Source organism: Chiloscyllium plagiosum, unplaced genomic scaffold (genome assembly GCF_037043375.1).
Source record: "Chiloscyllium plagiosum isolate Xiang-an unplaced genomic scaffold, Cpla_swu_hap1 HiC_scaffold_26, whole genome shotgun sequence".
In the NCBI taxonomy this organism is placed as follows: domain Eukaryota; kingdom Metazoa; phylum Chordata; class Chondrichthyes; order Orectolobiformes; family Hemiscylliidae; genus Chiloscyllium; species Chiloscyllium plagiosum.
This window is the reverse complement of record NW_028270164.1, coordinates 57,112,387-57,136,961: the sequence shown is the minus strand read 5'-3', so window position 1 is coordinate 57,136,961 and position 24,575 is coordinate 57,112,387. Positions and strand designations below refer to the sequence as shown.

Sequence of the window (24,575 nt, the reverse complement as noted above, 5' to 3'; positions counted from 1 at the left end):
CCTTTCTGCCTGCCCATAGTCCATATTCCTACCTTCCTTGCTTTAAGAGCAGCTGACCTCATGGTTAAGGGATATGGTTACGGTTCTGTGTGCCAGTATTAGTGCCTACAGACATAACCAAGAGTAAATTAAAATGGACCAATGACCTGTACAGTCTCAGTCGAGAAGCTCAGAATAACATTGCAATGAGTTGAGTAGATGCATGTTCAGTCCACCTCTGACCCCATCACTTCAAAGAGTTTGTGAGTCAGTGAGAGGTCACTTGTGGTGGGGTTTTGATCACAGAATGAGGTGGAGACATTGATCTATGTCACTGTGGTCAATTTAGTGTCGTTTTCTAGGGACTGCCGTATGATTTTTCCATTATTTCACTGCACACAGCCCAAGAACTGAATCATCAATGTTTCGGTGAGTAACCTTTAGACCCAATTGCTTCTGTTTTATCACTATTCCCATGAATTATGCTGGACATATATTACTTTCTGTTGGAACAGAACTGGTGACAACAAGAGCTGGAGCAGGGACTGAGAACTCTGTCCTCAAATCTGGAGCCAGAAAAAGTCAAATTCTCAGCTGGCCACTGTAAAGAACCTGAGGTAAACATATCCAGTGGGTCCAACCCATCCTGCAGTTAGCTCAAGTGGGCTTAGCCTTTAATTCAGTAAACATTGATAATTTTAAACCTGGGCTACCACATTTTCCTGGGCTGGGTGTTTGAAATATTCAGCTGCTGCAGGAAAGGCTGTTCTTCTGAGGTTTGCATCTAGGAACATTGATGCCACAGAGAAAGGAACTTTAACTCTGTGTCTAACCTAATTCTGTCCATGTCGTGGGGAGTGTTTCATGGGGACAGTGTAAAGGGAGCTTTAGCCTGTGCTGAACCTTGTGCTGTCCCAGTTCTGGGAGTGGTTGATGGGGACAGTGTACAGGGAGTTTTACTCTGTATCTAAGTCCGTGCTGAGCCTGTCCTGGGACTGTTTGCCAGGGGACAGTGTACAGAGAGCTTAACTCTGCATTTAACCCGATGCTGTCCCTATCCTGGGAGTGTTTGATGGGGGACAGTGTAGAGAGAGCTTTACTCTGTTTCTAACCCTGTGCTGTCCCTGTCATGGGAGTGTTTGATGGGGGGACAGTGTAGAGGCAGCTTTACTCTATATCTAAAACTGTGCTGACCGTGTCCTGAGAGTGTTTGATGGGGACAGTGGAGAGAGAACTTTACTCTGTATCTAACCCCGCGCTGTCCCTGTTCTGGGAGTGTTTGATTAGGCAGTGTAGAAAGAGCTGTTACTCTGTATCTAACCCCACGTTGTCCCTGTCCTGGGAGTGTTTGATTAGTCAGTGTAGAAGGAGCTGTTACTCTATATCTAACCCCACGCTGTCCCTGTCCTGGGAGTGTTTGATTAGTCAGTGTAGAAGGAGCTGTTATTCTATATCTAACCCCGCGCTGTCCCTGTCCGGGGAGTGTTTGATGAGTCAGCGTAGAAGGAGCTGTTATTCTATATCTAACCCCGCGCTGTCCCTGTCCTGGGAGTGTTTGATTAGTCAGTGTAGAAGGAGCTGTTACACAGTAACTAAATCCGCGCTGTTCGTGTCCTGAGAGAGTTTTATTAATCAGCGTAGAAAGACCTGTTACTCTGTATCTAACCCCGCGCTGTCCCTGTCCTGGGAGTGTGTGATTAGTCAGTGTAGAAGGGGCTGTTACTCTATATCTAACACCACGCTGTCCCAATCTTGGGAGTGTTTGATTAGTCAACGTCGAATGAGATGTTATTCTATATCTAACCCCACGCTGTCCCTGTCCTGAGAGAGTTTGATTAGTCAGTGTAGAAGGAGCTGTTACTCTGTATCTAACCCCACGCTTTCCCTGTCCTGGGAGTGTTTGATTAGTCAGCGTAGAAGGAGCTGTTACTCTGTACCTAACGCTGCGCTGTCCCTGTCCTGGGAGTGTTCGATTAGTCAGCGTAGAAGGAGCTGTTACTCTGTACATAACCCCGCGCTGTCCCTGTCCTGGGAGTGTTTGATTAGTCAGCGTAGAAGGAGCTGTTACTCTATGTCTAAGCCCGCGCTAAACCTGTCCTGGGAGTGTTTGATTAGTCAGCGTAGAAGGGGCTGTTACTCTATATCTAACCCCACGCTGTCCCTGTCCTGGGAGTGTTTGATTAGTCAGCGTAGAAGGAGCTGTTACTCTGTATCTAACCCCACGCTGTCTCTGTCCTGGGAGTGTTTGATTAGTCAGCGTAGAAGGAGCTGTTACTCTATGTCTAAGCCCGCGCTAAACCTGTCCTGGGAGTGTTTGATTAGTCAGCGTAGAAGGAGCTGTTACTCTGTATCTAACCCCGTGCTGTCCCAATCCGGGGAGTGTTTGATTAGTCAGTGTAGAAGGAGCTGTTACACAGTAACTAAATCCGAGCTGTTCGTGTCCTGAGAGAGTTTTATTAATCAGCGTAGAAAGAACTGTTACTCTGTATCTAACCCCGCGCTGTCCCTGTCCTGGGAGTGTTTGAGTAGTCAGCGTAGAAGGAGCTGTTACTCTATGTCTAAGCCCACGCTAAACCTGTCCTGGAAGTGTTTGATTAGTCAGCGTAGAAAGAGCTGTTACACTATATCTAACCCCATGTTGTCCCGGTCCTTGGAGTGTTGACCAGTCAGCGTAGAAAGAGCTGTTAATCTCTATCTAACCCCACGCTGTCCCAATCTTGGGAGTGTTTGATTAGTCAGCGTCGAATGAGATGTTATTCTATATCTAACCCCACGCTGTCCCTGTCCTGGGAGTGTGTGATTAGTCAGCGTAGAAGGAGCTGTTACTCTATATCTAACCCCACGCTGCCCCTATCCTGAGAGAGTTTGATTAGTCAGCGTAGAAGGAGCTGTTACTCTATATCTAACCCCGTGCTGCCCCTATCCTGGGAGTGTTTGATTAGTCAGCGTAGAAGGAGCTGTTACTCTATGTCTAAGCCCGCGCTAAACCTGTCCTGGAAGTGTTTGATTAGTCAGCGTAGCAAGAGCTGTTACTCTATATCTAACCCCATGTTGTCCCGGTCCTTGGAGTGTTGACCAGTCAGCGTAGAAAGAGCTGTTAATCTCTATCTAACCCCGTGCTGTCCCTGTCCTGGGAGTGTTTGATTAGTCAGCGTAGAATGAGATGTTACTCTATATCTAACCCCACGCTGTCCTTGTCATGAGAATGTTTGATTAGTTAGCGTAGAAGGAGTGGTTAATCTGTATGTAACCCCGCACTGTCCCTGTCCTGGGAGTGTTTGATTAGTCAGCGTAGAAAGAGCTGTTACTCTATATCTAACCCCACGCTGTCCCATTCCTGGGAGTGTTTGATTAGTCAGCGTAGAAGGACCTGTTACTCTATATCTAACCCCACGCTGTCTCTGTCCTGGGAGTGTTTGATGAGTCAGCGTAGAAAGAGCTGTTACTCTACATCTCATCCCGCGCTGTCCCTGTCCTGGGACTGTTTGATGAGTCAGCGTACAAGGAGCTGTTAATCTGTATCTAACCCCACGATGTCTCTGTCCTGGGATTGTTTGATTAATCAACGTAGAAGATGCTGTTACTCTATATCTAAACCCGCGCTGTCCCTGTCCTGGGAGTGTTTGATGAGTCAGTGTAGAAGGAGCTGTTACTCTATATCTAACCCCGCGCTGCCCCTGTCCTGGGAGTGTTTGATTAGTCAGTGTAGAAGGAGCTGTTACTCTATATCTAACCCCGCGCTGCCCCTGTCCTGGGAGTGTTTGATTAGTCAGTGTAGAAGGAGCTGTTACTCTATATCTAACCCCGTGCTGTCCCTATCCTGGGAGTGTTTGATTAGTCAGCATAGAAGGAGCTGTTACTCTGTATCTAACCCCGTGCTGTCCCTGTCCTGGGAGTGTTTGATTAGTCAGCGTAGAAGGAGCTGTTACTCTATATCTAACCCCACGCTGTCCCTGTCCTGGGAGTGTTTGATTAGTCAGCGTAGAAGGACCTGTTACTCTGTACATAACCCCGCACTGTCCCTGTCCTGGGAGTGTTTGATTAGTCAGTGTAGAAGGAGCTGTTCCTCTATATCTAACCCCGCGCTGTCCCTGTCCTGGGACTGTTTGATTAGTCAGTGTAGAAGGAGCTGTTCCTCTATATCTAACCCCGCGATGTCCCTGTCCTGGGAGTGTTTGATTAGTCAGTGTAGAAGGAGCTGTTCCTCTATATCTAACCCCGCGCTGCCCCTGTCCTGGGAGTGTTTGATTAGTCAACGTAGAATGAGATGTTACTCTATATCTAACCCCACACTGTCTCTGTCCTGGGAGTGTTTGATTAGTCAGCGTAGAAAGAGCTGTTACTCTGTTTCTAACCCCATGTTGTCCCAGTCCAGGGAGTGTTTGACCAGACAGTGTAGAAGGAGCTGTTAATCTGTATCTACTCACGCTGTCCCTGTCCTGGGAGTGAGTGATTAGTCAGTGTAGAAGGAGCTGTTATTCTATATCTAACCCCGTGCTGCCCCTATCCTGGGAGTGTTTGATTAGTCAGCGTAGAAGGAGCTGTTACCCTGTATCTAACCCCACGTTGTCCCTTTCCTGGGAGTGTTTGAATGGACAGCCTAGAAGGAGCTGTTACCCTGTATCTCTCCCGGCCCGGTGCCTGTCTTGAGAGAGTTTGATTAGTCAGCGTAGAAGGAGCAATTACTCTATATCTAACCCAGCACTGTCCTTGTCCTGAGAGAGTTTGATTCGTCGGCAGAGAAAGAGCTGTTACTCTGTATCTAACCCCACGCTGTCCCTGTCCTGGGAGTATTTGCTTAGTCAGCGTAGAAGGATCTGTTACTCTATATCTAACCCCGCGCTGTCCCTGTCCTGGGAGTGTTTGATTAGTCAGCGTAGAAGGAGCTGTTACTCTGTATCTAACCCCGTGCTGTCCGTGTCCTGGGAGTATTTGCTTAGTCAGCGTAGAAGGATCTGTTACTCTATATCTAACCCCGCGCTGTCCCTGTCCTGGGAGTGTTTGATTAGTCAGTGTAGAAGGAGCTGTTACTCTGTATCTAACCCCACGCTGTCCCTGTCCTGGGAGTGTTTGATTAGTCAACGCAGAAGATGCTGTTACTCTATATCTAACCCCACGCTGTTCCTATCCTGGGAGTGTTTGATTAGTCAGTGTAGAAGGAGCTGTTTATCTGTATCTAACCCCACGCTTCCCCCGAACCTGGGAGTGTTTGATTAGTCAGCGTAGAAGGATCTGTTACTCTATATCTAACCCCGCGCTGTCCCTGTCCTGGGAGTGTTTGATTAGTCAGTGTAGAAGGAGCTGTTACTCTGTATCTAACCCCGTGCTGTCCCTGTCCTGGGAGTGTTTGATTAGTCAGCGTAGAAGGAGCTGTTTATCTGTATCTAACCCCACGCTTCCCCCGAACCTGGGAGTGTTTGATTAGTCAGCGTAGAAGGATCTGTTACTCTATATCTAACCCCGCGCTGTCCCTGTCCTGGGAGTGTTTGATTAGTCAGTGTAGAAGGAGCTGTTACTCTGTATCTAACCCCACGCTGTCCCTGTCCTGGGAGTGTTTGATTAGTCAACGCAGAAGATGCTGTTACTCTATATCTAACCCCACGCTGTTCCTATCCTGGGAGTGTTTGATTAGTCAGTGTAGAAGGAGCTGTTACTCTATATCTAACCCCACGCTGTCTCTGTCCTGGGAGTGTTTGATTAGTCAGCGTAGAAGGAGCTGTTACTCTGTATCTAACCCCACGCTGTCCCTGTCCTGGGAGTGTTTGATTAGTCAGCATAGAAGGAGCTGTTACTCTGTGTCCAAGCCCGTGCTGTCCCTATCCTGGCAGTGTTTGATTAGTCAGTGTAGAAGGAGCTGTTACTCTATATCTAACCCCACGCTGTCTCTGTCCTGGGAGTGTTTGATTAGTCAATGAAGAATGTGATGTTACTCTGTATCTAACCCTGCGCTGTTGCTGTCCTGGGAGTGTTTGATGAGTCAGCCTAGAAGGAGCTGTTACCCTATATCTATCCCGGTCCAGTGCCTGTCCTGAGAGAGTTTGATTAGTCAGCGTAGAAGGAGCTGTTACTCTATATCTAACCCCGCGCTGCCCCTGTCCTGGGAGTGTTTGATGAGTCAGCCTAGAAGGAGCTGTTACCCTATATCTATCCCGGTCCAGTGCCTGTCCTGAGAGAGTTTGATTAGTCAGCGTAGAAGGAGCTGTTACTCTATATCTAACCCCGCGCTGTCTCTGTCCTGGGAGTGTTTGATTAGTCAGCGTAGAAGGAGCTGTTACTCTATATCTAACCCCGCGCTGCCCCTGTCCTGGGAGTGTTTGATTAGTCAGCGTAGAAGGAGCTGTTACTCTATATCTAAACCCGCGCTGCCCCTGTCCTGGGAGTGTTTGATTAGTCAGCGTAGAAGGAGCTGTTACTCTGTATCTAACCCCGCGCTGTCCCTGTCCTGGGAGTGTTTGATGAGTCAGCGTAGAATGAGATGTTTCTCTATATCTAACCCCGCGCTGTCCCTGTCCTGGGCGTGTTTGATTAGTCAGCGTAGAAGGAGCTGTTACTCTGTGTCTAAACCCCGCGCTGTCCCTGTCCTGTGAGTGTTTGATTAGTCAGCGTAGAAGGAGCTGTTACTCTGTGTCTAGTTCCACACTGTCCTGTCTTGGGAGTGTTTGATTAGTCAGCGTAGAAGGAGCTGTTACTCTGTATCTAACCCCGTGCTGTCCCAATCCGGGGACTGTTTGACTAGTCAGCGTAGAAAGAGCTGATAATCTGTATCTAATCACGCGCTGTCCCTGTCCTGGGAGTGTTTGATTAGTCAGCGTAGAAGGAGCTGTTATGCTGTACCTAACCCCACGCTGTCTCTGACCTGGGAGTTGAAAATGTGTTGCTGGAAAAGCGCAGCAGGTCAGGCAGCATCCAGGGAACAGGAGAATCGGCGTTTCGGGCATAAGCCATTCTTCAGGAAACGTGGAAACGTGGATTCTCCTGTTCCCTGGATGCTGCCTGACCTGCTGCGCTTTTCCAGCAACACATTTCCAGCTCTCATCTCCAGCATCTGCAGTCCTCACTTTCTCCTCTGACCTGGGAGTGTTTGATTCATCAGCTAGAAGGATCTGTTACTCTATATTTAACCCCGCGCTGTCCCTGTCCTGGGAGTGTTTGATTAGTCAGCGTAGAAGGAGCTGTTACTCTGTATCTAACCCCGTGCTGTCCGTGTCCCGGGAGTATTTGCTTAGTCAGCGTAGAAGGATCTGTTACTCTATATCTAACCCCGCGCTGTCCCTGTCCTGGGAGTGTTTGATTAGTCAGTGTAGAAGGAGCTGTTACTCTGTATCTAACCCCACGCTGTCCCTGTCCTGGGAGTGTTTGATTAGTCAGTGTAGAAGGAGCTGTTACTCTATATCTAACCCCGCGCTGTCCCTGTCCTGGGCGTGTTTGATTAGTCAGCGTAGAAGGATCTGTTACTCTATATCTAACCCCGCACTGTCCCTGTCCCGGGAGTATTTGCTTAGTCAGCGTAGAAGGATCTGTTACTCTATATCTAACCCCGCGCTGTCCCTGTCCTGGGAGTGTTTGATTAGTCAGTGTAGAAGGAGCTGTTACTCTATATCTAACCCCGCGCTGTCCCTGTCCTGGGCGTGTTTGATTAGTCAGCGTAGAAGGAGCTGTTACTCTGTGTCTAAACCCCGCGCTGTCCCTGTCCTGTGAGTGTTTGATTAGTCAGCGTAGAAGGAGCTGTTACTCTGTGTCTAGTTCCACACTGTCCTGTCTTGGGAGTGTTTGATTAGTCAGCGTAGAAGGAGCTGTTACTCTATATCTAACCCCGCGCTGTCCCTGTCCTGGGAGTGTTTGATGAGTCAGCGTAGAATGAGATGTTTCTCTATATCTAACCCCGCGCTGTCCCTGTCCTGGGCGTGTTTGATTAGTCAGCGTAGAAGGAGCTGTTACTCTGTGTCTAGTTCCACACTGTCCTGTCTTGGGAGTGTTTGATTAGTCAGCGTAGAAGGATCTGTTACTCTATATCTAACCCCGCGCTGTCCCAATCCGGGGACTGTTTGACTAGTCAGCGTAGAAAGAGCTGATAATCTGTATCTAATCACGCGCTGTCCCTGTCCTGGGAGTGTTTGATTAGTCAGCGTAGAAGGAGCTGTTATGTTGTACCTAACCCCACGCTGTCTCTGACCTGGCAGTTGAAAATGTGTTGCTGGAAAAGCGCAGCAGGTCAGGCAGCATCCAGGGAACAGGAGAATCGGCGTTTCGGGCATAAGCCATTCTTCAGGAAACGTGGAAACGTGGATTCTCCTGTTCCCTGGATGCTGCCTGACCTGCTGCGCTTTTCCAGCAACACATTTCCAGCTCTGATCTCCAGCATCTGCAGTCCTCACTTTCTCCTCTGACCTGGGGGTGTTTGATTCATCAGCTAGAAGGAGCTGTTACTCTATATTTAACCCCGCGCTGCCCCTGCCCTGGGAGTGTGTGATTCATCAGCTAGAAGGAGCTGTTACTCTATATCTAACCCCGCACTGCCCCTGTCTTGGGAGTGTTTGATTAGTCAGCGTAGAAGGAGCTGTTACTCTGTATCTAACCCCGTGCTGTCCGTGTCCTGGGAGTGTTTGATTAGTCAGCGTAGAAGGAGCTGTTACTCTATATTTAACCCCGCGCTGCCCCTGTCCTGGGAGTGTGTGATTAGTCAGCGTAGAAGGAGCTGTTACTCTATATTTAACCCCGCGCTGCCCCTGTCTTGGGAGTGTGTGATTAGTCAGCGTAGAAGGAGCTGTTACTCTATATTTAACCCCGCGCTGCCCCTGTCTTGGGAGTGTGTGATTAGTCAGCGTAGAAGGAGCTGTTACTCTGTATTTAACCCCGCGCTGCCCCTGTCTTGGGAGTGTGTGATTAGTCAGCGTAGAAGGAGCTGTTACTCTATATTTAACCCCGCGCTGCCCCTGTCCTGGGAGTGTGTGATTAGTCAGCGTAGAAGGAGCTGTTACTCTATAGTTAACCCCGCGCTGCCCCTGTCCTGGGAGTGTTTGATTTGTCAGTGTAGAAGGAGCTGTTACTCTATATTTAACCCCGCGCTGCCCCTGTCCTGGGAGTGTGTGATTAGTCAGCGTAGAAGGAGCTGTTACTCTATATTTAACCCCGCGCTGCCCCTGTCCTGGGAGTGTGTGATTAGTCAGCGTAGAAGGAGCTGTTACTCTATATTTAACCCCGCGCTGCCCCTGTCCTGGGAGTGTGTGATTAGTCAGCGTAGAAGGAGCTGTTACTCTATATTTAACCGCGCGCTGCCCCTGTCCTGGGAGTGTGTGATTAGTCAGCATAGAAGGAGCTGTTACTCTGTATTTAACCCCGCGCTGTCCCTGTCTTGGGAGTGTTTGATTAGTCAGCGTAGAAGGAGCTGTTACTCTATATCTAACCCCACGCTGTCCCTATCCTTGGATTGTGTGATTAGTCAGCGTAGAAGGAGCTGTTATGTTGTACCTAACCCCACGCTGTCTCTGACCTGGCAGTTGAAAATGTGTTGCTGGAAAAGCGCAGCAGGTCAGGCAGCATCCAGGGAACAGGAGAATCGGCGTTTCGGGCATAAGCCCTTCAGGAAACGTGGAAACGTGGATTCTCCTGTTCCCTGGATGCTGCCTGACCTGCTGCGCTTTTCCAGCAACACATTTCCAGCTCTGATCTCCAGCATCTGCAGTCCTCACTTTCTCCTCTGACCTGGGAGTGTTTGATTCATCAGCTAGAAGGAGCTGTTACTCTATATTTAACCCCGCGCTGCCCCTGTCCTGGGAGTGTGTGATTCATCAGCTAGAAGGAGCTGTTACTCTGTATTTAACCCCGCGCTGCCCCTGTCCTTGGAGTGTTTGATTGGTCAGCGTAGAAAGTGCTGTTACTCTGTATTTAACCCCGCGCTGCCCCTGTCTTGGGAGTGTTTGATTAGTCAGTATAGACGGAGCTGTTACTCTGTATCTAACCCCGCGCTGCTCCTGTCCTGGGAGTATTTGATGAGTCAGCGTAGAAAGAGCTGTTACTTTACATCTAACCCCGTGCTGTCACTATCCTGGGATTGTGTGATTAGTCAGCGTAGAAGGAACTGTTATGCTGTACCTAACCCCACGCTGTCTCTGACCTGGGAGTGTTTGAATCATCAGCTAGAAGGAGCTGTTACTCTATATTTAACCCCGCCCTGCCCCTGTCCATGGAGTGTGTGATTAGTCAGTGTAGAAGGAGCTGTTACTCTGTATCTAACCCCGCGCTGCCCCTATCCTGGGAGTGTTTGATAGGGATAATGTAACATTGAATCTTAGAATCAAAGGGCCTTTGGCCTATCCATACTGTCCTGGCAAAAAATACACTAAAACAACACATGTTTGACTTTTCCACACTGGACTCATAACCTTCAATGTTATGACGTTTCAGTGCTCGTCCAACTACCCTCCCAAGCAGTGCAGTCCATACCCCATGAGTCTCTGGGTGAAAGAATGTTTTTCCTCAAATTCTACATAAACCTGCTGCCTTCCCACCTTAAAACTGTGTGTCCTTGTTCTTGACCTGTCAATTGAGGGGAACAGCTGCTTCCAGTCTACTCTGTCCATGTCCCTTCTACACCTCGTTCTGGCCCCCTCCAAAGAAAACAACCCAGCTTTTCCAGTCTCACCTTGTCGAGTCTTCATCCAGGCAACATTCCCTGCTCCTCCTCCAATGCAAACCCACCCTGACCAGGGACTGAACTCAGGGCCACAGCAGTGACAGCACCAAAACCCAACCACTAGACCACAAGGAAAAATGTACACTTGTGCTAAACCCCATGCTATCTCAGTCCTTGGGAATGTATGGTGGGGGAAATAGAGGGAGAGTTGCTTGTTGCCTGGTCAGTGACATATTGTTAGATATATAGAGATGGATTTATCTGTTTAGTGTTTTTATTAATAGATATTTTTATTGAAGAAAAAGTAATTTTTTTTTACTTTTTTTACAAACTTACAAAATAGCACAATCAAATATAAACACTAATATACAATTAAAAATTAAATAAATAATAACCAAAACACAACAAACAAAAAAACGGAAATAAAATCAACAAAGTACTAATCCAGCCTACAAGTAATCAAAGCATATAAAAAAAATCTTACATTTCACAAAAAAATAGTAATTAAATAATGAAGTAATGCTCAGAATGAATTAACATCAAGTCATAATAAAACTTGATGTTTCACCGTGAGTGCTGACCGAGGGAGGACCCATTGCCATAACACTCTTCTTTCCCTCTCCGATTTATAAGAAAGTGTTTCTTTTGATGTACAATGTGGCCGTACTGGGGCGATGGACAGATGGTTTTCCCTGCCCTGTGGCCTTACTGGGACTGTGTAGAGATGGTTTTCCCTGCCCTGTGGCCTTACTGGGGCTGTGTAGAGATGGTTTTCTCTCCCTGTGGCCTTCCTGTGGCTATGTAGAGATGGTTTTCCTTGCTCAGTCACCTTACTGGGGCTGTGTAGAGATGGTTTTCCCTCCCTGTGGCCTTACTGTGGCTGTGTAGATATGGTTTTCCCTGCTCTGTGGCCTTACTGGGTCTGTGTAGATATGGTTTTCCCTGCCCTGTGGCCTTTATGTGGCTGTGTAGAGATGGTTTTCCCTGCTCTGTGGCCTTACTGGGACTGTGTAGATATGGTTTTCCCTGCTCAGTCGCCTTACTGGGACTATGTAGAGATGGTTTTCCCTCCCTGTGGCCTTGCTGAGGCTGTGTAGATATGGTTTTCCCTGCTCAGTCGCCTTACTGGGACTATGTAGAGATGGTTTTCCCTCCCTGTGGCCTTACTGGGACTGTGTAGAGATGGTTTTCCCTGCTCAGTCGCCTTACTGGGACTATGTAGAGATGGTTTTCCCTCCCTGTGGCCTTGCTGAGGCTGTGTAGATATGGTTTCCCCTGCTCTGTGGCCTTACTGGAATGTGTAGAGATGGTTTTCCCTCCCTGTTGCCTTACTGGGACTCTGCAGACATGGTTTTCCCTCCCTGTGGCCTTACTGGGACTGTGTAGAGATGGTTTTCCCTGCTCAGTCGCCTTACTGGGACTATGTAGAGGTGGTTTTCCCTCCCTGTGACCTTACTGGGGCTGTGTAGAGATGGTTTTCCCTCCCTGTGGCCTTACTGGGGCTGTGTAGAGATGGTTTTCCCTGCCCTGTGGCCTTACTGGGGCTGTGTAGAGATGGTTTTCCCTGCCCTGTGGCCTTACTGGGGCTGTGTAGAGATGGTTTTCTCTCCCTGTGGCCTTCCTGTGGCTATGTAGAGATGGTTTTCCTTGCTCAGTCACCTTACTGGGGCTGTGTAGAGATGGTTTTCCCTGCCCTGTGGCCTTACTGGGGCTGTGTAGAGATGGTTTTCCCTGCTCAGTCGCCTTACTGGGACTATGTAGAGGTGGTTTTCCCTCCCTGAGACCTTACTGGGACTGTGTAGAGATAGTTTTCCCTGCTCTATGACCTTACTGGGGCTCTGTAGAGATGTTTTTCCCTGCTCTGTGACCTTACTAGGACTGTGTAGATATGGTTTTCCCTACTCTATGGCCTTACTGGGGCTGTGTACAGATGGTTTTCCCTGCTCTATGACCTTACTGGGGCTCCGTAGAGATGTTTTTCCCTGCTCTGTGACCTTACTAGGACTGTGTAGATATGGTTTTCCCTACTCTATGGCCTTACTGGGGCTGTGTAGAGATGGTTTTCCCTGCTCTGTGGCCTTACTGGGGCTGTGTAGAGATGGTTTTCCCTGCTCTGTGGCCTTACTGGGACTGTGTAGAGATGGTTTTCCCTGCTCTGCGGCCTTACTGGGACTGTGTAGAGATGGTTTTCCCTGCTCTGTGGCCTTTCTGGGACTGTGTAGAGATGGTTTTCCCTGCCCTTTGGTCTGGGAGCTCTTTACACTGATGCCATTTCTCAGAAGTTGATAACACTTTTCTTTCCCAGCACTGATGGTCGACAGATTAAAGAGCAAATGCAATGTGCCAGAAACATGAACTAAAATAAACAGAGACAGCTCCTTGTTTAACTTCTTTGTGCTAATTGTTTCCATTTCCACGATCCCCAAGACAGTTCCTTGCGTGCTTACTTGCCTTAAATGAAGCAGTGCTTTCCTCAGACATCCAACATGTTTGGAATATTGTTGCTTGATTAAGTGCATTGTAATCAGGGACAGGTCTCTTTCTATCTTCTGTGTGAACCAAAGCAGACTCAGTGAGTGGTTCCCATCTTAGCTGTAACACTATTGAGGCCAAGTTTTCAGTCAGCTCTTGCACACTTTGGCTCATTGAGACTTTAGCAGCTATGAGCTCTCACTGAATAAAGATAGGTTACATCCAGAGAAGCCAATGATTTATTTTTAAATTGCAGTTCCTGTTGTGAGAAATTCATAACCAATGTGCACACAGCAAGATCCCACAACAAAAGAACAAACAACAAAGAAAGTTTACAGCCCAGGAACAGGCCCTTCGGCCCTCCAAGCCTGAGCCAATCCAAATCCACTGTCTAAACCTGTCGGTCAATTCCTAAGCATCTGTATCCCTCTGCTCCCCACCTACTCATGCATCTGTCCAGATGCATCTTAAATGAATCTGCTGTGCCTGCCTCTACCACCTCTGCTGGCAACGCGTTCCAGGCACCTACCACCCTCTGTGTGAGGTACTTGCCGCGTGTGTTCCCCTTAAACTTTTCACCTCTTACCTTGAAAGCGTGACCTCTCGTTCTTGAATCCCTCATCGCGGGAAAAAGCTTGTCTCTATCCACCCTGTCTATACCCTTCATGACTTTGTAAACCTCAATCAGGTCCCCCCTCAATCTCCTTTTTTCTAACCTACTCAATCTCTCTTCATAGCTAGCACCTTCCATACCAGGCAACATCCTCGTAAACCTTCTCTGCACCCTCTCCAAAGCGTCCACATTCTTTTGGTAATGTGGTGACCAGTACTGTACACAATATCCTAAATGTGGGTGAACCAATGTCTTGTACAATTTTGACATGACCTGCCAGCTCTTATACTCGATACCCCGTCCGATGAAGGCATACTATATGCCTTCTTGACCACTCTATCCACCTGTGCAGCAACCTTCAGGGTACAAAGGACCTGAACTCCCAGATCTCTCTACTCATCAACTTTTCCCAAGGTTCTTCCGTTTACAGTATAGTTCGCTCTAGAATTAGACTTCCCAAAATGCATCACCTCACATTTGCCCGGATTGAACTCCATCTGCCACTTCTCCACCCATTCTCCAGTCTATCTATATTCTCCTGTATTCTTTGACAGTCCCCTATGCTTTCTGCTCCTCCACCAATCTTCGTGTCATCTGCAAACTTACTGATCAGAACAACAATACCCTCTTCCAGATCATTTATGTATATTACAAACAGTGGCCCCAGCACTGACCCCTGTGGAACACCACCTTTCTCCAGAAGAACATAAGGCATAGGAGCAGGAGTAGGCCACTGAGTCTGCTCTGCCATTCAATGAGATTACGAATCTACTTTCCTGCCTTTTTTTCCAAAACCCATGATTGTCTTACTGTTTAAAAATCTGTTAACTCAACCTTGAAAATACTTCCTGACCCAACCTCAACAGTCATTTGGAATAAAGAATTCCACAGATTCACTACTCTTTGAGAGAAGAAAATTCTTCTTCATCTCTGTCTTAAACATGCGACTCCTTATTCTGAGATTCTGAAGCAGGGTCACTGGATTCAAATGCTAACTCTGATTCTCGCCACAGATGCTGTCTGACCTGCTGAGATTTTTCAGCAATTACTGTTTGTGTTCCTTATTCTGAGATGGTCCCTCCGATCCTAGACTCTTCCACAAGGTGAAACAACCCCTCCACAGCTCCCTTGTGGAATCCTTGAAGAATCGTGAAGACTTCAGAGCCTGTCTCATTCTTCTAAATTCCAATGAGTACAGGCCCAACATACGCAATCTTTCCCCATAAGACAATCCCTTCATACCAGTATTAGTCTCGCAAACCTTCTCTGGACTGGGGATACAATGAGGTCTGCAGATGCTGGAGATCAGACTTGAGAGTGTGTTGCTGGAAAACCGCAGCAGGTCAGGCAGCATCCAAGGAGCAGGAAAATCGATGTTTCGGGCCGGAACCCTTTATCAGGAATCATTCCTGTTGAAGGGCTCCAGCCCGAAACATCAATTTCCCTGCTCCTCGGACGCTGCCTGACCTGCTGTGCTTTTCCAGCAACACACTCTCAACTTCTCTGGACTGCCTGCAATGCTAGTCTACGTTTCAGTAGATTAGGGGCCAGGACTGTTCATAGCATTCCAGTTGTGATCTGATTAGTACCTTGGATAGGTTTAGCAAAACCATTCCTTTTGAAATAAACACCAACATTCCATTTGCCTTCCCTATTATCTAATGAATTTGGATCCGAGCTTTTCATAATATATAGATGAGGAAACCCAAATCATTTTGTTCTTTAGGGAATGAGTAAAATCAAGACACTAGAGAATACATGTTTTATATCCATTGGAGGGAGGAGACAAGATATCAGTTTAACATCTCTCATGCTGAAAATGTGTTGCTGGAAAAGCGCAGCAGGTCAGGCAGCATCTAAGGAGCAGGAGAATCGACGTTTCGGGCATGAGCCCTTCTTCAGGAATGAGGAAAGTGTGCCCAGCAGGCTAAGATAAAAGGTAGGGAGGAGGGACTTGGGGGAGGGGCGTTGGAAATGCGATAGGTGGAAGGAGGTTAAGGTGAGGGTGATAGGCCGGAGTGGGGGAGGGTCGGAGAGGTCAGGAAGAAGATTGCAGGTTAGGAAGGTGGTGCTGAGTTCGAGAGTTAGGACTGAGACAAGGTGGGGGGAGGGGAAATGAGGAAACTGGAGAAATCTGAGTTGATCCCTTGTGGTTGGAGGGTTCCTAGGCGGAAGATGAGGTGTTCTTCCTCCAGCCGTCATGTTGCTATGGTCTGGCGATGGAGGAGTCCAAGGACCTGCATGTCCTTGGTGGAGTGGGAGGGGGAGTTGAAGTGTTGAGCCACGGGGTGGTTGGGTTGGTTGGTCCGGGTGTCCCAGAGGTGTTCTCTGAAACGTTCCGCAAGTAGGCAGCCTGTCTCCCAGTTTTAACATCTCTCATGAACAAGAATAGCTCCTCCATTGGGAGTGTCAGGTTGGATTACATACTCCTGAAGCTGATTGAAATCATAGCATTCTGAGGCAAGAATGCTTCTAAATGAATCACATTGTAGGAGCACCACTGAAGGACATTTAAGGGTAAAAGGCAAATCTCTACAGGAGTATTTTCAGGTTATAGTCCAACAGGTTTAATTGGAAGCACTAGCTTTCAGAGCGCTGCTCCTCCATCAGGTATTTGTAACCACCTGATGAAGGAGCGTCGCTCCGAAAGCTAGTGCTTCCAATTAAACCTGTTGGACTATAACCTGGTCTCGTGTGATTTTTAACTTTGTCCACCCCAGTCCAACACCGGCATCTCCAAATCAGGAGTATTTTGTCATTGTCAAACCGTGACTGTTGGTGAACAGTCACTTCTTTAATCTATGTGGTAACCTGACTGCGTCGTAGACCCCCACAGATCGCTTCTCAGTCCCCACCTAATACTGCTCCTGACTCCAAGATGACGTGAGAATGTCTTCGGACTTGGGAGAATTTCCCATACATCGGTTTAATGAGTTGAAATACAAAACGCATGATCTGCCAGGGAGATACTGAAGGGCATGTCAACAAATTCATTTTGAAGGGAAATTTAAAGAGCAGATCCTTTCACTTCTAGTGAAGAAATGAGCGAGGGAGAGAGAGGGAAATAGCTGACATTCCATGAATTGAGCATGGGTTTTGATATCATAACAGCCACACTCTATTATGGGATTAGAATCCTGGAAAAGGCCCAATGTAAATTGAAGACAAGAAACAGAATTAACAGTAAACAGCTTTCTCTGCACTGTTCCTTTATGGTATAACTAAGGCATTGAAATCATTTTCTCTTCTTCATATTTCCCTGTCCCCGCTACCCCCACCTCCCACTCTCCAGTGTAAATATCTAAAGCCCATCCTTCACAGGTAAGATCACGCAGTGAGTATGTGCATTGGGTACAGATTGACATATCAGCGGTTAACCAGCCCAGGCCAGAAGGAGAGGAGAAAACTGTTGTCTTGTTTGCTAATAAACCCTCAACCAAAATCTCATTATTGTCATATTGCCTTCTTGCTGGGAGCTGGCTGTGTATAAATATGTGGCCATTTTTTTTCACAAACTAATTTGTCAGTTGCCAAAATTATTGAAATCAGATCAAGGTGGAAATTGTACTTATAGAATCACAGAACCCCTACAGTGTGGAAGCAGGCCATTCGGCCCATTGAGTCCATACCGACCCTCTGAACAGCATCCCACCCAGCATACCCCTAACCTATCCCTGTCATCCTGCATTTCCCATGCTTCATCCAACTCCCCCTGCACATCCCTGGATATACAGACAATTTAGCATGGCCAATCCACCTAACCTACACATCTGTGGATTGTGGGCGGAAACCACTGCACCCAGAGGAAACAGGCACACAGGGAGAATGTGCAAACTCTACATAGACAGACACCTGAGGGTGGAATTGAACCCTGAGGTAACAGTGCTAACCACTGAGCCACTGTGCTGCCCATAATTGTCCAGACAGAGATGAGGCCCTACCCAGATTCAAGCCCTAATTTTGCTCTGAACAATGAGGATCCACCAATCAGAAAGCATCGAAAGTAAGATCAGGAATAGACAATTCAGCCTTTTGAGCCTGATCTGCCATTCAATATGATCATGGCTGATGACCCAACTCTATACCATGTTACCACTTTCTCCCTTATACCCTTTGATCCTTTTAGCCCTAAGGACTGTATTTAACTCCATCTTGAAAACATTCAATCATTTGACCTCAACCACTTTCTGAGGCATAGAGTTCCACAGACTCACCACTTTCTTGGTGAAGAAATTTCTCCTTGTCTCAATCCTCATTGTTCTGCCCCATATCCTTAGACTGCGATCCCTGGTTCTGGACTCCCCAGAACTGAAAACATTTTTCATGCCTAGGTCTAGTCCTGTTGACACCCTATGGATTGCTATGAGATCTCCCTCAATCCAGTACATACGATCTTAACTGATCCAGTCTCTCTTTGTACATCAGTTTTTTTCTCCCAGAAATCAACCCAGTAAACCTTTGTTCCACTCCCTCCTTAGCTAGAACATCCTTGCTCAGAATAAGGACATTGAAATTGCACAAATACTCCAGGTGTAGTCTTACCAAGGCCTTGTATAAGACTCAAAGTCTGACCTCAAATTGGGGTCCAGCCATCACTTAACTAAAGACTTACTGGAACTGGCTGCACCTCCACAAACAGCTCACCATTTTAGCCAACTTAATATTAGCTTTGTCAGAGCAGACTCTTAAGGAAATATCGGATCGGGAGTGGAGGGAGGGTGGATGATAATGGCCTTCCCCAGCTGTTGGGAACGATGGAGGTGTCATTCCTCATGTTTGATGGGAAGGAAAGGAAGTGAAGGAAAGCCCATCTTCAGTTAACTGTCACTGAAGGTTCCTGAAAAAAAACGGTCAACTGCACTGGGGAAAAAAGAGTCTTTTGGGGAAGGGAATAAATGGCAGTGTGCTGATTACAACTGGTTAGTGCTTTTGTTTTGTAAGCTGCTTTTAGCTTAAGAAAATGTATTAAACAAGAAGACCCCTCCTCCTTTTACATTTTTAAAGACAGAAGTTGAAAATTGAAGATGTTAGAAACCTCTGTTCTATTTCAGAAAGCCCATGATGAAGAATTTAACTGGAGCCAATCTTTGCACACTATTATAAGCTCGTATTTACAGAGTTGCAGATTACAAACATGCATCTCCAAACCCAACAAAGTCAATGGCATTCTATTTATACATTGACGAGTGAGCTCCAGATACTGCTCACTACCAATAGGCAATTCATCACAATGACCATCAAATTAATAGCATCCAATTGTCTCTCCTCAGTTTTACTGCTGTTACAAAATATAAGGGCTTGAACAACTGTATAACAGCAGGAGAGAAAGATAAAGTTGAATCGAGGAGGAGAGGAGAGGGAGAAGTACTGGAGGGGAGAGCACAGAAGGAAGATGTAGGAGGAAAAGGGATAATGGGAAGGAGTGGAGTTGGGATAGTAAGGAGGGAGGCAGGGAAGGAAAGAATTGGAGCAGTGATGTGGGGAGGAAAGGAGAGAAGGGAGGTGTCAGGAGGGGACAAGTGAGGAGGATAAGAATGGGGGAGGAGAGGAGGTGAGAGGAGGGAAAGAGTGAAAAGACAGAAAGTAGTTGAATGCAGAGCACAGCAAAAGATCCAGGGAAAGGATTGAGAAGACTATATTTTTTCTGAGTGAGTCGTTCTGGTCTGGAATCCACCAGCCAGAACAGTGGAGATACACCTCTCATTGGCTTGTCGTGATCTAGAATGTACTGCCTGAAAGAGTGGTGGAAACTAATTCAATAGAAACATTCAAAAGGGAATTAAATAAATCCACAAAGTGGAACATTTGCAGGGCAATGGGAAAGAATGAAGAGTCAAATTGATTGGTTGATTCCACCAGAAAGCTGGTAGAGGTACAATGAGCTGTAAGGCCTCATTTTACACTGTTTCATTCTGAGAAAGTGATTTATTCCATTGTCAGTGTCGACAGAGCCACTAATTAATTAAAGAAACATGTGCTTTGAGGATTTTCTGTCACTTTATCATACAAGACATTTCAAAGGTGAATTTGAGAAATACTTGGAAGCTAAATAATGGCAGGACCATGCAGGGAAATGGGATTAATTGGATAGCCCTGTCAAAGAACAGCACTGGTTTAATGGGGTGAATGGCCTCTTTCAGTAGTGTTCCTTTCCATGTTCGATGAGGAGAAAATGATAAAGAGAAGCTGCAAGGAAAGCCCTTGAAGTAATATATGACTTGCTATGATCAGTATCACAGACGATGTATGGACTTGTCTGCTAATGGCCTAACACTCCCTCAATTAACAGGGTTCACAGCCCCTTCCTACAGTCTGAATGATGAGGATACGCAATCGGATACAACAGTGGTCTGGCCAATTCCTGATGGAGCAGCATAGTTACTACTGCACTAACCACATGAGGGTCTCCTACATCAATCCCCACTCCTTGCTACTGTTAAACAGAATGAACAGGAGCAGACGACCAAGCAAACTTGATCATCCCTTAGCCCTGTGAGATCACTAAAACAAAATCAAAACCATTCCAGTAGAGACCACAAGACCAAGAGCACACATTCAGACATTTTGTTAAGAATTTCACATTCCAAGCATGTCAGATCATTGTTCCAGTCTAATAATCTTCAGCATTGGTCAATTGCAATACTGTAGCTGACTGCATTGTTATTGAGTCTGACAACATGGCCCAGGCACTGTGTGACCAGCAGAGGGATTGAGAAACGGTAGGGAGTTTTGTGTTTGCAAATCTACAGTGACACAGAGAAAATTCATAGATAGTTATGCTGTGCACAGGACGGCCCTGAATCAGAATACTCTTGTGAATCTGTTTCGAAACAGGAGGTATTCTACAGGAGGTGACAGAACGATTAAGGTAGATATACCATACTCAATCCCCATTGGGTTAATCAGGATCTACAGTGTCTGTTGGAAACTGAGGTTAAGAGAGTTCCAAGGTCATTGTCAGTCATTATATGCAAATCATCTCAATGTCTTTGAAGTAGACAACTTGTGCTTATCCAATATTGGATGCCAGGCAAGAAGTGTGACAAATTTGTCAAAATGGAGAGATCTTGCAGTGGTGAGGTTAAACTAACTATGTGAATAAAAACCAAAAAAAACTGCTGATGCTGTAAATCATCAACAAAAACAGAAATTGCTAGAAAAGCTCAGTAGGTCTGGCAGCATCAGTGGAGAGAAATCAGCGTTCACTCCAGTTCTGAGGAAGAGTCACTGGGCCCGAAACGCTAATTCTGATTTCTTGGTGCAGATGCTGCCAGATCTGCTGAGCTTTTCCAGCAATTTCTGTTTTTGTTGGCCATGTGAACTTGTGGTTTTGAGTGATATTGTTGGGAATAAGAGAGAGAGGGAAACAGAAAGAGACAGATTTAAAACAACTCACAAAAGAGCCAGCAAGGAAGAAGGGATCTTGCTGTTTAGGACAGCGGTGGGGGGTAAGTGGGGATACGGTCCTGGTGGAGGGACAGTTTCCCTGAGTAACTACAGACCAGTGAGCCTGACGTCAGTGGTGGGAAAGTTGCTGGAGAAGGTACTGAGGGATAAAATCTATTTATATTTGGAAAAGAATGGGCTTATCAGTGATAGGCAACATGGTTTTGTGCAGGGCAGATCATGCCTCACTAACTCAATAGAGTTCTTTGAGGAAGTGACCAAGTTGATAGATGAAGGAAAGGCTGTAGATTTTATATACATGGACTTTAGTAAGGCTTTCGATAAGCATCACCATGATAAACTAATGGAGAAAGTGAAGTCACATGGTGTGCAGGGTGTTCTAGCAAGGTGGATAAAGAACTGGTTGAGCAACAGGAGACAGAGAGTAGTAGTTGAAGAGTTTCTCGAAATGGAGAAAGGTGACCAGTGGTGTTCCACAGGGGTCATTGCTGGGGCCACTGTTTGTAATATACATAAATGATCTGGAAGAGGGTATTGTTGTTCTGATCAGTAAGTTTGCAGATGACACGAAGATTGGTGGAGTTGCAGAAAGCATAGGGGACTGTCAAAGAATACAGGAGAATATAGATAGACTGGAGAATGGGTGGAGAAGTGGCAGATGGAGTTCAATCTGGGCAAATGTGAGGTGATGCATTTTGGGAAGTCTAATTCTAGAGCGAACTATACTGTAAACAGAAGAGCCTTGGGAAAAGTTGATGAGTGGAGCGATCTGGGAGTTCAGGTCCTTTGTACCCTGAAGGTTGCTGCACGGGTGGATAGAGTGGTCAAGAAGGCATATAGTATGCCTTCATCGGACGGAGTATTGAGTATAAGAGCTGGCAGGTCATGTCAGATTTGTACAAGACATTGCTTCACTCGCATTTAGAATACTGTGTACAGTACTGGTCACCACATTACCAAAAGAATGTGGACGCTTTGGAGAGGGTGCAGAGAAGGTTTACGAGGATGTTGCCTGGTATGGAAGGTGCTAGCTATGAAGAGAGATTGAGTAGATTAGGGCTATTTTCATTTGAAAAAAGGAGATTGAAGAGGGATCTGATTGAGGTCTACAAAATCATGAAGGGTATAGACAGGGTGGATAGAGATAAGCTTTTTCTCAGGGTGAAGGATTCAATAATAAGAGGTCACACTTTCAAGGTGAGAGGTGAAAGGTTTAAGGGGGATACAGGCGGCAAGTACTTTACACAGAGGGTGGTAGGTGCCTGGAACGCGTTGCCAGCAGAGGTGGTAGAGGCAGGCACGGTAGATTCATTTAACATGTATCTGGACAGATGCATGAGTAGGTGGGGAGCAGAGGGATACAGATCCTTACGAATGGGGCGATAGGTTTAGACAGTGGATTTGGATCGGCTCAGGCTTGGAGGGCCGAAGAGCCTGTTCCTGGGCTGTAAACTTTCTTTGTTCTTTGTCTTTGTTCAAAAGTTCCCAATTTCTGGATTCCAGATGGATACTCCGAAATTATCAAGTTATTGGGTGAGAAGGAATGAACTGCCTCCTCTTCTTTCCTCAACCACTCTCTGAGCTTCTCACAACAAGGTTGATTATAAAGGGATGCCTTCCTTTGTGGATATCTTTCCCCAGCCCAAATGCATTTTGGTTTTAAACGAAGCCAGGCTTTCTTGAATTGAAGAGGAAGCAAGTTTATTTGCTCCTAAAATGGGAGAAAATATTTAAAGAAATATGACACACATATGTACACACATACAGCGTAGACTATAACCTGGCGTTGTGTGATTTTTAACTGAAGTTCCCTTGACACTCATCAGTATTTCATATAAACGCAGAGGGATTCACTCAGACAGTCAATGAATTTACATTCTCACCTATCTTTTAGTTTTGTGTCCTTTTGTTCAGCAAAAATAACATATATTGTCCTAAAAAGTCCAATATCCTCAAATAATGCAGAACTATGATCTGCCTGAAAGACTGGTGGAAACTCATCAATAGGACTATCAAAAGGGGAGTTAGAAAAATCCACGCAGTGGAAACATTTGCAGGGCTGTAGGGAAAGAGCAGGAGAGTGAGATTGATTGATTGGTTCCTTTAAAGAGCCGGTGAAGGAATGATGGGCTGAAAGGCCTCATATTGCACTGTTTCATTGTAAGAAAGTGATTTATTCCACTGTCAGTGCCCACACAGCCACCAGCCACTGTCTAATTAAAGAAACATGTGCTTTGAGGATTTTCTGTTACTTTATCATTGACATTCTGTGTGCAGCTTGATATGTTGCCCAGCCGTTCCATTGATGTTCTTATGTTTAACTTTTTTAACCAAGGTCGGCTAAGGATGTGTACCAGAAGTCTGCTCTTAATTAAACTGGGTGAGCGGGGAGGAACAGAAAAACCAAGAGATGGCAGAAATAAATTCTCCGCAGCATTCAAAGTATTGAGTGTTTTCTGTGAATAAATATGTTACTCTCTCTCTCTCAGTAAAGACATTTGGAACAACAGTTGCTTGTTTTTATGTTGCAATTCTAAGAGATCAAACAAGCCTGGGCATATCTCTGGAGTGTAGGGCTTTGGAAGCTGAATGCAGCAAAGGTGAAGTGATTAAAATAGGACATGGGCGAGGCTAAAGAACTCACGAGGGCCAGAAACAGATTATACTCAGAGGCAGATGTGAGGGCAGAAGGACGTGAATTTGAACATGAAGGTGCTGCTGGAGAGGGTATTCAGTGTAGCTTCCGAAGATATGGACAGGCGAAGCTTCAGTGGGCACAAGTCACTGAAGGTGGAAGGTCTAAGGCTGGCTCAGAGTGCAGGATAGTCCGGTGGTAATAAAGGTGTGGATGGTGATTTCAGCAGCGGATGGGCCAAGCCCATGTTAGCCAGGCTTTGGTACAAAGATCAAGGCATTGTGAGAGAATATGGGCCCAATTTGTGGTTCAAACAGGATACCAATGTTGAGAGCTGCCTGAGAGAAATGCTGATGGGGGGAGTCGGATCTGGTATGTATTTATTGGTAAGGGAATCCACCAAAAACATTGATTTCAGTCATTCAGTTCATTGTTAGGCTATAGAGTCATAGAATTATACAGCACACAAACAGACCCTATGGTCTAACTCATCCGTGCTGATCAGCTACCCTAAAGTGATCTAGTCCCGTTTGCCCCGTCTAAACCCCTTCTATTCATATTCCCATCCAGATACCTTTTAAATGTTGTCATTGCACCACTTCCTCTGACAGCTTATTCCATGCACACACCACCCTCTGCACGAATAGGTCCCTTATAAATCATTTCCCTGTCACTGTGAAAAATACGTTCTCTAGTTTTGGACTCCCCTACCCTGCCAAAAAGACCTTGGCTATTCACCTTATCCATGCCCCTCAAGATTTTATAAACCTATGTTTAATAGGAAGAAATTGCCTCTCATCCAGGATGGGATATCAGATAAACACTGACATATCAGA

The 24,575-nt window shown here is 46.3% G+C and overlaps 1 long non-coding RNA gene across 1 annotated transcript; it reads left to right on the top strand.

Annotated features, from left to right (window-relative positions):
• Positions 1 to 294: 294 nt before the first annotated feature.
• Positions 295 to 23,598, top strand: LOC122563000 (uncharacterized). Its single transcript, XR_006315466.2, has 3 exons — positions 295 to 408; positions 495 to 596; positions 23,440 to 23,598. It is a non-coding gene; the product is annotated as an uncharacterized LOC122563000 (long non-coding RNA).
• The last annotated feature ends 977 nt before the right edge of the window (positions 23,599 to 24,575 follow it).